At 38.2% G+C, this 14,359-nt stretch overlaps 1 long non-coding RNA gene across 1 annotated transcript in view; it reads right to left on the bottom strand.

Moving 5' to 3' along the window:
- Positions 1-10,195, bottom strand: part of LOC121819655 (uncharacterized) — a 34,124-nt gene extending 23,929 nt beyond the window's left edge. The window contains exons 1-2 of the long non-coding RNA XR_006059982.2: positions 10,032-10,195; positions 8,917-9,058 (exon numbers count right to left, since the gene is read on the bottom strand). This is a non-coding gene — a long non-coding RNA (uncharacterized LOC121819655). The remainder of the gene's footprint in view (positions 1-8,916; positions 9,059-10,031) is intronic.
- Positions 10,196-14,359: the final 4,164 nt, after the last annotated feature.

The raw sequence follows: 14,359 nt of genomic DNA, 5'->3' as shown, positions 1-14,359 counted from the left end.
TTTCTTGAGTATTTTTGGGGTGGAGGGAGAGAGTTTGAGGTAAATTGACAGCTTCATTGCAGGCTCCTTAAAGAAATTGACCGATAAAATGAAATCCAATCTTCTCTCTGTCGGGAATATGTGAAAAGCATGAAAAGGATGCATGTCTTTTATCCAGACAGAATGTGCCTGTGCTCCTTTTCAGAACTGGGTTTCATGTGGTAAAGCTGAACTCTTTGATCTCCTCAGTTCTGGTCACCCGTAACTCTCTAATTAATGCAAACCAACTCCAGTCCAGGAAAGACTATGTTAGAAAAACCTCAGTTTAACTCTGATGTCCCCAGTGACGAACAACCTGAAAGTTGCTCAGTCGTGTCCAACTCTTTGTGATCCCATGGACTGAGTCCATGGAATTCTCCAGGCCAGAATACTGGGGTGGGTAGCTGTTGCCTTCTCCAGGGGATCTTCCCAACCCAGGGATCGAACCCTGATCCCCTGCATTGCAGGTGGATTCTTCACATCTGAACCACCAGGGAAACCCAAATAGTTGTCCATGATTGTTAAGAGAAATGTAATAGTGCAAAAAGAAGGGGAATTGGATCAAGAAGTTATGAATTTACTTCCTGTTTTTTATGTTCAAAATATTTGTGTCTTGAGCAAGTAATTTCTCTACTCTGCACATAAATTGACATAATGCAGTTTACTCAGCAATACTTCAAGTGCCTATTTATGCATTTAACCCTATTCAAGGGGACTATAATCTATATTTAAGCAACGATCCCTGTCTTTGTAAAACTTACATGTCACTAGAAGAAACACATAGTAGGTAAAGGCCTAATAAGGAAGTAAATTTTATAGAATATTAGAAAATAATAATTAACTTCTAAAAAAGTAAGTAGGTTAAATGGAGTGTTGAAACAGGAATGTGTGTGGTAACAAATAAGATAATAGGATAGTCTGAGGACCTAGAATTTGAACAAAGACCTAAAAGAGGTAAGGGATTGGGCTGGACATTTATCTGCTAGAAGAGGATTCTAAGCAAAGGGAAGAGCTAGAGTAAACGTCCTTAGGCTGGGATCTAGTTCATAGCATGATTAAGTAACAGCAAAGAGACTTGTGTATTAGCTTGGCTGAAGGAGAGGCAGCTGTGCGACTCTGGAGGGGCTGTGAGTAGATGCCCCACGTCCAAGGACAGAGAAGCCCCAGCAGGATGGTAGGCACTGGAGCAGCAGATGGGTGGAGCTAGAGCAACTTTGAGGAGATACCTCACATCCAAGGGCAAAGGAGACGCCCCCGCAGAACTGTAGGAGGGGCGAATTCACGTTTAGACTCAAACCCTATTCCTACTAGAGATGCTCAGAGGGCTCAAACAAACCTTGTGTGCACCAGGACCCAGAGACCCCACAGAGACTGAGATAGAACTTTGTCTGAGTGTCTCCTGTGGCGGTATGGGTCAGTAGTGGACTGCCTCAGGGGCAGGGGCTCTGGGTGCAGCAGACTTGGGGATGGCATAAGCCCTCTTGGAGGAGGTCGCCATTAACCCTACCATAGAGCTGCCAGAACTTACACAGGACTGAAAAATAGTCTCTTGGAGGACACAAACATAACCTTGTGCACACCAGGACCCAGAAGAAAGGATCAGTGACCCACAAGAGACTGACCCAGACTTGCCCGGAAGTGTCCAGGAGTCTCCGGTGGAGGCATGGATCAGTGGTGGCCTGCTGCAGGGTTGAGAAAGGTTGTTGCTGAGCCACGAAGGACACCAGGATTCTTGGCCTCCAGAGGAGAAGAATTAAATCCAGGGCCAGAGACAAGGCTTGATCGCTCAGAGCTTTTGTGTAATAGAGTTTTATTAAAGTATAAAAGGGATAGAGAAAGCTTCTGACATAGACATCAGAAGGGAGCAGAAAGAGTACCCCCTTACTAGTGTTAGCAATGGAGTTATATACCTTTTAATTAGTTATTACAATGAATCAAAAGAGAGTTTCGAGTTTGTGAAAATTTTACCAGACCCACTCCCACAATTTACATTTTAGGATAACATGGTTAGACTTTAACAATGGAAAGATCCTACCAGACCTACTGGCATAATATACACTCTAAAATATCAGGGTTAGTCAGAAGGTTTTCAGGAAGGAGAAACTGTCCTCCAGCAGGCTACATTGTTGTTTTATAATCCCTAGTACAGTTGTGTAATTGACTAAGACTAAGGAATGTAGAGGAAAATAAAAACGTTTGTCCTTTTCTCCTCCTTGAGAATTTCAGACCCCTATCTCCACTTCGAGAGCCCCAGACCCTCTCTCCTTGGGGACCGTGGACTTCTTATTGATTTGCCTAGGAATTGACTCTCTCAGTTGGGGACTCTGAGTGTAGCAGTGCATATATGGGACCTTTTGAAGGAGGTCGCCATTATCTTCATTATCTCCACCATAGTTTGGCCCCTGGTAAATAACAGGGAGGGAACACAGCTCCACCCATCAACAGAAAATTCGGTTAAAGATTTACTGAGCATAGCCCCACCTATCAGAACAAGAACCAGTTGCTCCCTTGTTCAGTTTTTTCATTCCAGAAGCTTCCATAAGCCTCTTATCCTTCCCTATTAGAGGGCAGACAGACTGAAAACCACAATCACAGAAATCTAACCAATTTGATCACGTGGACCACAGCCTTGTCTAACTCAGTGAAACTATAAGCCATGCCATGTAGGGCCACCCAAGACAGATGGGTCATGGTGGAGAGTTTTGACAAAATGTAGTCCACTGGAGAAGGGAATGGCAAACCACTTCAGTATTCTTGCCCTGAGAACCCCATGAAGAGTGAAAATGCAAAAAGATAGGACACTGAAAGATGACCCCAGTTCAGTAGGTACCCAATATGCTACTGGAGATCAGTGGAGAAATAACTCCAGAAAGAAGGAAGACATGGAGCCAAAGCAAAAACAGCACCCAGTTGTGGATATGACTGGTGATAGAAGCAATGTCCAATGCTGTAGAGAGCAATCTTGCATAAGAACCTGGACTGTTAGGTCCATGAATCAAGGCAAATTGGAAGTGGTCAAACGAGATGGCAAGAATGAGTGTCGACATTTTAGGAAGCAGCAAACTAAAATGGACTGGGATGGTTGAATTTGACTCAGATGATCATTTGATCTACTACTGAGGACAAGAATCCCTTAGAAGAATTGGAGTAGTGATCATAGTCAACAAAGGAGTCCAAAATGCAGTACTTGGATGCAATCTCAAAAATAACAGAATGACCTCTGTTTGCTTCCAAGGCAAACCATTCAGTATCACAGTAATCCAAATCTACAATCCAACCAGTAATGCTGAAGGAGCTGAAGTTGAACAGTTCTATGAAGACCTACAAGACCTCCTAGAACTAATACCGCATCCTCCCCCCCCCCCGCCCCCCGCCCCACAAATGTCCTTTTCATTATAGGGGACTAGAATTTAAAAGTAGGAAGGCAAGAAACACCTGGAGTAACAGGCGAATTTGGCCTTGGTGTACAGAATGAAGCAGGGCAAAGGCTAATAAAGTTTTGCCAAGAGAACACACTGGTCATAGCAAACACCCTCTTCCAATAACACAAGAGAAGACTCTACACATGGATATCACCAGATGGCCAATACCAAAATCAGATTGATTATATTCTTTGCAGCCAAAGATGGACAAGATCTATACAGTCAGCAAAAATAAGACCAGGAGCTGACTGTGGATCAGATCATGAATTCCTTATACCAAATTCAGACTTAAATTGAAGAAAGTAGGGAAAATCAATAGGCCATTCAAGTATGACCTAAATCAAATACCTTACAATTATACAGTGGAAGTGAGAACTAGATTCAAGGGATTAGATCTGATTGAGTGCCTGAGGAACTATGGATGGAGGTCTGTGACACCATACAGGAGATAGGGATCAAGACCATCTCCAAGAAAAAGAAATGCAAAAACTCAAAATGGCTGTCTGAGGAGGTCTTACAAACAGCTATGAAATGAAGAGAAGTGAAAGGCAAAGGAGAGAAGGAAAACTATACTCATTTGAATGCAGAGTTCCAAAGAACAGTAAGGAGAGACAAGAAAGCCTTCCTAAGTGACCAGTGCAAAGAAATAGAGTAAAACATTAGAATGGGGAAGACTAGAGATCTCTTGAAGAAATTAGAGATACCAAGGGAACATTTCATGCAAAGCTGGACACAATAAAGGACAGAAAGGGCATGGACCCAAAAGAAGCAGAAGATAATAAAGAACAGGTACAAGAATACACAGAACTGTACAAAAAAGTTCTTCATGACCCAGATAATCACAGTGGTGTGATCACTCACCTAGAGCCAGACATCCTGGAATGTGAAGTCAAGTGGGCCTTAGGAAGCATCTCTACAAACAAAGCTAGTGGATGTGATGGAATCCCAGTTGGGCTATTTCAAATATTAAAAGATGATGCTGTGAAAGTGCTGTACTCAATATGCCAGCAAATTTGGAAAACTTGGCAGTGGCCACAGGACTGAAAAAGGTCAGTTTTCATTCCAATCCCAAAGAAAAGCAATGCCAAAGAATGCTCAAACTACTGCACAATTGCACTCATCTCACACGCTAGTAAAGTAATGCTCAAAATTCTCCAAGTCAGGCTTCAGCAATACGTGAACCATGAACTTCCAGATGTTCAAGCTGGTTTTAGAAAAGGCAGAGGAACCAGAGATCAAATTGCCCACATTTGTTGGATCATTGAAAAAGCAAGAGATTTCCAGAAAAACATCTACTTCTGCTTTCTTGACTATGCCAAAGCCTTTGACTGTGTGGATCACAATAAACTGGAAAATTATGAAAGAGATGGGAATACCAGACCACCTGACCTGCCTCTTGAAAAATCTGTATGCAGATTAAGAAGCAACAGTTAGAACTGGACATGGAACAAACTGGTTCCAAATAGGGAAAGGAGTACATCAAGGCTGTATATTGTCATCCTGCATGTTTAACTTCTGTGCAGAGTACATCATGAGAAACGCTGAGCTGGAAGAAGCACGAGCTGGAATCAAGATTGCCGGGAGAAATATCAATAACCTCAGATATGCAGATGACACCACCCTTATGGCAGAAAGCAAAGAAGAAACTAAAGAGCTTCTTGATGAAAGTGAAGGAGGAGAGTGAAGAAGTTGGTTTAAAGCTCAACATTTAGAAAACTAAGATCATGGCATCCAGTCCCATCATTTCATGGCAAATTGGTGGCAAAACAGTGGAAATAGTTACAGACTTTACCAAAGGGGCCGGAGGGGCGGGGTGGGTGGGGGGGGCGCTCCAAAATCACTGCAAATGGTGACTGCAGCCATGAAAGTAAAAGACACTTGCTTCTTGGAAGAAAAGTTATGACCAACCTAGACAGCATATTAAAAAGCAGAGACATTACTTTGCCAACAAAGGTCCATCTAGTCTAAGCTATGATTTTTCCAGTAGTCATGTGTGGATGTGAGTGTTGGACTATAAAGACAGCTGAGCCCCAAAGAATTGATGCTTTTGAACTGTGGTATTGGAGAAGACTCTTGAGAGTCCCTTGGACTGCAAGGAGATCCAACCAGTCCATCCTAAAGGAGATCAGTCCTGAATATTCATTGAAAGGACTGATGTTGAAGCTGAAACTCCAATGTTTTGGCCACCTGATGCGAAGAACTGACTCATTTGAAAAGACCTGATGCTGGGAAACATTGAAGGCAGGAGGAGAAGGGGACGACAGAGGATAAGATGCTTGGGTGGCATCACCGACTCAATGGACGTGAGTTTGGGTAAACTCTGGGAGTTGGTGATGGACAGTGAGGCCTGGCATGCTGCAATCCATGGGGTCCAAAGAGTCGAACATGACTGAACGACTGAACTGAAGTGAACTGAGAATAGTAGTAGAAGTTAGAATGGCCGTTGGTGGTCATGTCATGTATATCACTGTAGGGTATTTCAGAATTTTAGCTCTTACTGGTTCTGAAAGAGAAACTGTGGCAGGTAGTCTTAACTTACAATGGGATAAAAGTAATTCATATATTTCGTTGTCCCTTGGTAACTTTGAATTATTTTTTGTTATTATTTAATTCCCCTTTCTCTGCAGTTGTCAAATTCCTGCTCCTCTTCTCAGTCTCTAGACCCCTTGCCTGTTATATACAGGCTTGCTGGAGTGATTTCAATATATTCCTCTGTTTTCTAGGATCCTGGCTTCTTTGGTCATTTTCAGATAATATCAGAAATTATATGCACACACATACACACACACATAAATATGTGTGTATATTATATAATTTTATGTAATACAAAAGTGTAAATATTTATATAAAATTACAATATGCATTTTATGTCTAATTTTTCTAATTTTCAGAGAAAGAGTTGTTTTGATAAAAACCAGTGTGTTAAAGCTGAATGCAAAGTTTTCTCTTTAGAGAAAGTGGAGGGTCTACTTAGATTTACTCATTATGGTGTTTTCAATATTTGTAAGTCTCTTTCTATTTTGTAAATAACTTCATTTGTATCATCTTTTTAAAGTTATGTTTCATATATGAGTGATATGATATTTGTCATTCTCTGTCTGGCTTCCCTTAGTATGATAATCTCTAGGTTTATCCATGTTGCTGCAAATGGCATTATTTCATTCTTTTCTGTAACTAATATTCCATTATATATATAAACACCACATCTTCTATATCCATCCTCTGGATGTGGATGTTTAGGTTGCCTTCATGTCTTGGCTGTTGTCAGCAGTGCTGCAGTAAACATTGGGGTACATATATCTTTTCAAATTATTGTTTTCTCCAGATATATTCCCAGGAGTGGAATTGTTCAATCATATGGTAGTTCTATGTTTAGTTTCTTAGGGACCCGCCATACTGTTCTCCATAGTGCTTGTACCAATTTATATTCCCACCAACAGTGTAGGAGCATTCATTTTTCTCCACACCCTCTCCAGCATTTATTGTCTGTAGATTTTTTGATGATAGCCATTTTGACCAGTGTGAGGTGATACCTGATTGAAGTTTTGATTTGCATTTCGCTGACAATTAGTGATATTGAGCATCTTTTCATGTGATTTTTGGCCTTTTGAATTTCTTCTTTGGAGAAATGTCTGTTTAGATCTTCTGCCTGTTTTTTGATTGGACTATTTTTTTTTTTTTTCACATAGAGCTGCATGAGCTATTTGTTTATTTTGGAGATTAATCCCTTGTTGGTTGCTTTGTTTGCAGATATTTTCTCTTATTCTGGGGGTTGTCTTTTCATTTTGTTTATGGTTTCCTTTGCTGTGCAGAAACTTCTAAGTTTAATTAGGTTCCATTTGTTTATTTTGTCTTTGTTTTCATTATAATAGGAGGTGGATCCAAAAAGATATTGCTGTGATTTATATCAGAGTGTTCTGCCTGTGTTTTCCTCTAAGAATTTAAAAGTGTCTGACCTTATGTTTAGGTCTTTGATCCGTTTTGAGTTTGTCTGTATGGTATTAAAGAATGTTCTTAGTTTTCATTTTTGAAATGGAAGCCAGGAAGATGCTTAACGCAAAAAAAGATTTCACATATGGAACTGTATTTCAAATATGCACAGTCGCAAGAATAATCTGAGTGCTTTTGCATAATAGATTCCTGGGATCATACCATTAAAGTAGATTAGAATTTCCAGGAAAGGGTCACTAAATTACAGTGGATTAACAAACCTACTGCATAAACCTCATGATCAAGGAACTTCAGAACATAGTATGTGTGTTTTTTATTGGATTAAGTGCTGTATCTAAATAGATATTCTGTGAGACATCTGGTATTGGGAAGACATTTATTAGCAAGAGTAGTTATTAAGGTTGCTCAATGAATGTATACGTAATGAAACAAAGATGTTTCATCTATTGCTTCTATTCATCTACCCTGTCCTTAAGGTACACAGTTCAAAACAGTGTGAGCAAATCGTTTCCAGTGCTTCTAAAAATTCTACCATTAAGCTGTGCAGTATTTTTTTTTTTTTTTTGCTTTAGGTGTAGATGGGCAAGAACTAATATTTGTTAATGTCTGCATTAGATCTCTTTTAAAAAATTCAGTGTATACAATTAAATGCCTATTATATATCAGCCTAGGTGACAAAAAAAAAGTAAGAATATAATGGTAGGCAAAGCAGATAAGATCATTTGCCTCAAGCAGCTTGCACTCATTCCATAGATATTATTTCAAAAAGTCTACTTGAACTCATATTGTTTATTTGGACACTGTCTCTATCCTAAAATGTATGTTTTTCCTCATAAGCACACTTTTCCCCCCAGCTTTGGCTATTGGGATCTCTTTCATTTGACAACAAGGTCTCTGACATACCATCATTGATTTGTTATCTGAGCACTTCCTTACTTTCTGGCACCACAAGATGCCCCAGGCTCAACTTGTTTATTCGCTGCCCTGCTCCTAAAATCAGTCATTTCTCCGAGGACTTCTACTTCCTTTTATTAGAGAATATGATTAGAAACCAAAATCTAAGTGTTAGGTATGCTCTTTGTTATAGGAGTATCATTGTTTCTAGAGTCTTTCAGCTGACAGAGCAGGGAAATAGATGTGAATGTAGTATATATTTCCAGTGGACAGAATCTGGATCCACTTTTCTAAAGTTCACTACTTGCAGAGGTACTGTTTCAACCACCTACAACTGTAACTAAGGCCAACAAATCTCTTTTTCTTACCCAACCCTAAGATCAATAAAACACAGCATATGAACAGAAGGCTTGAATATGTGATCGGAAGTGCAGGTATAACGTCCCTTGTACACACATTAAAAGGAGCTGCTTATTCTTCCAGTGCTTTGGTAAGCCTACAAAAAGTGTTGCTACATTTAAAGAAAACATACTTTTGAATCTCAATGTTTCCCTCAGGAAATAGGGACTGTTATTTCTGGAAGGAATACTATACACCAGGGCTACCTCCCTAGATTTCCCACATGACCTACCTTACACAAAGGAAGTAGAGAAGACAAAGATTAACAGCACTGGAGCTTGATTATCTTGTTTGACTTTTCTCCTTGGTCACATAGATCAGACTGCATTCTTTAATTTATGAGTGAGAAGTTTGATGGGGGTGAAACAGATGGCCTAGGGCAAATAAGACACAAAGTCATTCTGTGTTCTACCTAAAGGTTTTAAAGTCATTCATGCGAGGTTGGAGACAATTTGGTCTAATACACCCAGAAATATGGGGAGGGGGAAAGGTAATGTGTGGCTACAGATTTTAAGATGAACAAGTTTTGTAAGCAAGTGGCCTAGAAAGGAGTGAGAAAATTAAAGCAACAAAAGGAAGAGTTTGGGTAGTGATAATTAGATACAGGCATGACGCCTTGGAAGTTGTCTGTACTAGAAGCACATCTGATTGTTATTCAGTTTTTACATTTTAACCTTATATTATCAGATAATTATATATTTAAATTAAGTTTTTAAAGGGTTTATAGATTCGTACTCTATAGTAATATAAATCCTACATAGAATCATGCTGTTTCTATGATCAAAACTCTAGGAAATTGTCATATTTTTTATGTCACCTTAGAGCAGTTTTGTTTAGTTATAAGATTTATCCATTACTAGTCAAAATACAATTGTTCAAACAAGTTAATAGATGTACATTTTCTCTCTTTTGTGCTTTCAAGTTTTTCCATCTAAAAATATAGCGTATCTCTCTATTTCTTTCAAGTTCTCAGTATGAATAAGTCATTGCTATCTTATAAATTAATTCATAAGTCTTCTGCAAAATGAAAACTTTGGAGTAAAAGGTGATTTACAAAATGTGGTAACATAAAACCTACCTTTTCAAGTTTAATATTATGTGGAACCAAGGAAGCGAGAGAGAAGATGAAAGAGCTTGTTTCAAGAGGTGAAGAGGAAACTCTTCACACCCAGCCTATCACTTCAATTTAGAAGTCTCTAAAACAATGCTGGCTTGAAAATAGTGGAGTAAATGATCATTAAGATATCATCTCCAATACTTTGAAATCTGTGATGCTTAGGAGAGTGTTTTAGAAATTGAAGACAAAGAGTCAAATTTATGGGGGACAATAAAAGCATAAAAACTAACCATGTTATTCAGCGTTGGCAGGTAATTTCAATGATCTGGAAAATCAAAGAAGCCTAAACCGGACGTAGGCCTGTTATCATATTTCCTGTGTTTCAGTGGAAGATTGTCGCCAACAAATGGATCCTATCCCTGAAGAAGTCAAAGACAGACATGCTTAGAACATCTCATGTTGGAAGATATATGACATTATCTAAATTGCAAATCTGAATACAAATCTGAAAATCATATTCACTTATATTGTAGGCAGTATTTTGTCATTTCATCTAGGCACAAGGCTATACTTGCCTTCAAGCAAGTGATCTTATCAGATGAAAGATAAATTTCCAAGTGCCATAAAGAAAAATTTTCAAGACCTTCTGGCAAAATGTCCAAATAATTAACAAGACAAAAAACAGATACTTGTCTGTTTCAAATAGCTCAATAGGAACATGCAAAGGAAGATAAATATAGAAAACCATTGTCAAAAATCTCAAAGAAATATAAGGGAACCCAGAATTTGGTATCTAGTCAGATATTTTTCTAGGGTAAAGCCAAGAGAAAAAGGGTCTTTAAGTGCAAAATAACTTAAGCTATACTTGTATTTGTGAGCCCTTCTTGAGCAGTTTTCCAATGGATGGGCTTGATTCAGCCAAGTGACTAAAGGAGAAGTTTGGTTAGGGGCTGATTATGAGCATTTAATGTATTTTAAAACATTTTATACTAAGAGACAGCTTGACATAAAGTGAAAATTTTATGTAAAAATGTTATGTTACATGCTATGACAAAAAAGATAATAAATTTCATAAAGAGGAGAAAGGAAAGAGAAGAGTACAGTGAGTTCATTAGGAAAAAAGTGAGAAGCAAATGATAGCATGAAAATCTTATAGATCAGATACTAATCGGTTAAATAAGAAATCAAGGAACAGAAAATTTTCTAAGAAAGTATAATATAAAAGTAGTTGTTAGAAGAAAAGATATATCTTAAATGTTAAAAGTATTTTAAAGCATAAAAACAGAATAAATTATGAATTAAAAGATGAGTAGGAAATATAATAAAAATAATTTTAACCAAAAATTTACTGCATTTTGAAACTAGTATTAGTCATATTGATTTACAGAAATAGATTTAACTTAATAATTAAAATTTTTAAATAAAAATTTAATATGGCTTTCAAAGTAAGGTTCAACTATATTCTGTATCTAAGAGATACTTACATAACAAAGTGATTCATCATCTGAGAATAAAGGGAAAAGCAAAGATATATAGGAATTAAAAAAGTGATTAGAAAGCATTGTCTGTATTGCCACTTGTGACAAAGCAGAGTTAAAGCCAGATATCATTAAATGTTATAAGTAACTGAGAAAGCATGTATGCTCAAGAGAAACAATGGCGAGGACAGGAAAAAAAGAATAGAAACTTAATAATGAGAACATATATGGCATCACTCTCAGTGTATAACTAGTCAGGTGGACAAAGAATAATACTGTTTATAAAAGTGAAAAAATGAATTAAACCTTCCATTTATAAAGCTAGAAAACACCAGTGTTCATCACAGCACTGTTTATAATATCCAGGACATGGAAGCAACCTAGATGTCCATCAGCAGATGAATGGATAAGAAAGCTGTGGTACATATACACAATGGAGTATTATACTCAGCCATTAAAAAAGAATACATTTGAATCAGTTCAATGAGGTGGATGAAACTGGAGCCTATTATACAGAGTGAAGTAAGCCAGAAAGAAAAACACCAATACAGTATACTAACACATATATATGGAATTTAGAAAGATAGTAACGATAACCCTGTATGCGAGACAGCAAAAGAGACACAGATGTATAGACAGTCATTTGGACTCTGTGGGAGAGGGAGAGGGTGGGATGATTTGGGAGAATGGCATTGAAACATGTATAATATCATATAAGAAACGAGTCGCCAGTCTAGGTTTGATGCAGGACACAGGATGCTTGGGGCTGGTGCACTGGGATGATCCAGAGAGATGGTATGGGGAGGGAGGTGGGAGGGGGGTTCAGGACTGGGAACACGTGTACACCTGTGGAGGATTCATGTTGATATATGGCAAAACCAATACAGTATTGTAAAGTAAAAAAAAGTAAAATTTTAAAAAATCAATTCAACCTTTAATATTAGGAAGATAATAAGAAAAATAAAAACAGAATAGAAACACAGCAAATGTGGATAATATATCAAAATACAAGGGGGGAAAGAACCACTCAAAGAGAAGAAATTAGTATAAAGACCACATTGCATACCACTTTTCAAATAAATTTGCATTTAAAGAAGTATATTCATCTTTTAGGAAAACAAATGAGTAAGGAAAAGTTTAAAAAAACCATTAAAAGATATAAACATTAATGAAAAATCCCAGGAAAAAAAAATAGTTGTTGTCAGTCATTAAGTCGTGTCCAACTCTGTGACCCCATGGACTGCAGCACACCAGGCTTCCCTGTCCTTCACTATCTCCCAGAGTTTCATCAAACTCATGTCAATTGAGCCAGTGAAATTACTCAGCTCAAATTGTTTCAAAAAAGAATTCTACTAAATTGACAAAATCAGAAAAGCCCAATGACATAAAAATAGTTCCAGACAGAGAATAATGAAGGAAATCTTCCTATTTTTCTGAAACAACTATAACACTTAAGCTTAAACATAATAATAATATTACAGAACTAATGACTTTGGCATAGTAATCAAATATTTTATTAAATAAAATATTAGAATCATATATAATTTTAAAATGGCCAAGTGAAATTTATTTCTGGAATGCAAAGATAATAGGAAAGTCAAGTAACACATAAATACCATGAATAGAGTAGTCTGTAAACAACAAGCATTTATTTTTCACAATTCTGGAGGCTGAAAAGTCAAAGATCAAGATGCTTGCACATTTGGTTTTGGTTGAAAGCATTTTTATTGTAAACTTACATGGCAGAAGGGGCAAGCTAGCTCTCTGGAGTCTCTTTTATAAAGAAGCACTAATTCTAGTGATGAGGGCTCTGCCCTCTAATGCCCTAATCACCTTCTCAAATATCCTCCTCACTGTAACATCATCTTGAGAGTTAGAATTTCAAAATATACCTTTTGGAGAAGACACAAACATTCAGTCCATAGCAAATGGCATTAATGGTTGCGTGTCCTGATATCCTGCTGGTTTAAGAGGGTGCCCAGGATTATCTTTAGTTCTTCCCTGAAAGTGAAATCTGTTCAGTTGTATCCAACTCTTTGCAAACCCATGGACAATACAGTCCATGGAATTCTCCAGGCCAGAATACTGGAGTGGGTAACCTTTCCCTTCTCCAAGGGATTTTCCCAACCCAAGGATCAGACCAAGGTCTTCCACATTGCAGGTGGGTTCTTTACCAGCTGAGCCACAGGGGAAGCCCAAGAATACTGGAGAGGGTTGCCTATCCCTTCTCCAGCAGATCTTCCCAACCCAGGAACTGAGCCGGGGTCTCCTGCAATGGAGGTGGGTTCTTTACCAACTGAGGTATCAGGGAAGCCCAGTTCTTCCCTGGAGCCTAATTAAATGAACAGTTACTTGCTTGTTATTATGGAAACTGGAGGAGAAACTTCAGTATCTACCGTAACTATTGGGGAATGTTAAGTTGGGTAAACTTTGGTCATATTAGCAGTAAAAACATGGACATACTTTTTTGGCTCTTTGAAGTTGTTTTCCCTAAGTGTGTTAGTCGCTCAGTTGTGTCAGACTCTTTGTGACCACGTGGACTGTACCCTGCCAGGCTCTTCTGTCCATGGAATTCTCCAGGCAAGAATACTAGAGTGGGTTGCCCTGCCCTTCTCCAGGGGATCTTCACAACCCAGTAAAGTGGATTCTTTACCATTTGAGCCATCAGGGAAGCCCAGTAAATATATCTTCATCACTAAATAAAGAAAGGGGTGAGGAAAGAAACTATTGCTAAGAAACAACTGAGTTTAGTATTTGGTGTGTTATTTTCTATTAAGACTTGACCTTTATTTCTTAACGATGATGACATAGTATATACACAGATTTCATATACTGATTTAAATGGTTTTAATTAAATAATTGATTAATTTTATTTTTTAAAAACTGAAGTAGAGTTGATTTCCAACATCACTTTAATTTGCGGTTTACTACATGGGGCTTCCCTGGTAACTCAGTTGGTAAAGAATCTACATGCAATGCAGAAGACCAGGTTTCGATCCCTCGGTCGGGAAGATCCCCGCCCCCCACCCCCCCCCACACACACACAGGAGGAAATGGCCACCCACTTCAGTATTCCTGCCTGGGAAATTCCTTGGACATGGGAGCCTGGTGGGCTACAGTCCATGGGGTTGCAAGAGTTG

Source organism: Ovis aries, chromosome 5 (assembly GCF_016772045.2).
Source record: "Ovis aries strain OAR_USU_Benz2616 breed Rambouillet chromosome 5, ARS-UI_Ramb_v3.0, whole genome shotgun sequence".
Taxonomy (NCBI): Eukaryota; Metazoa; Chordata; class Mammalia; order Artiodactyla; family Bovidae; genus Ovis; species Ovis aries.
This window is presented reverse-complemented; position numbering and strand designations above follow the sequence as displayed.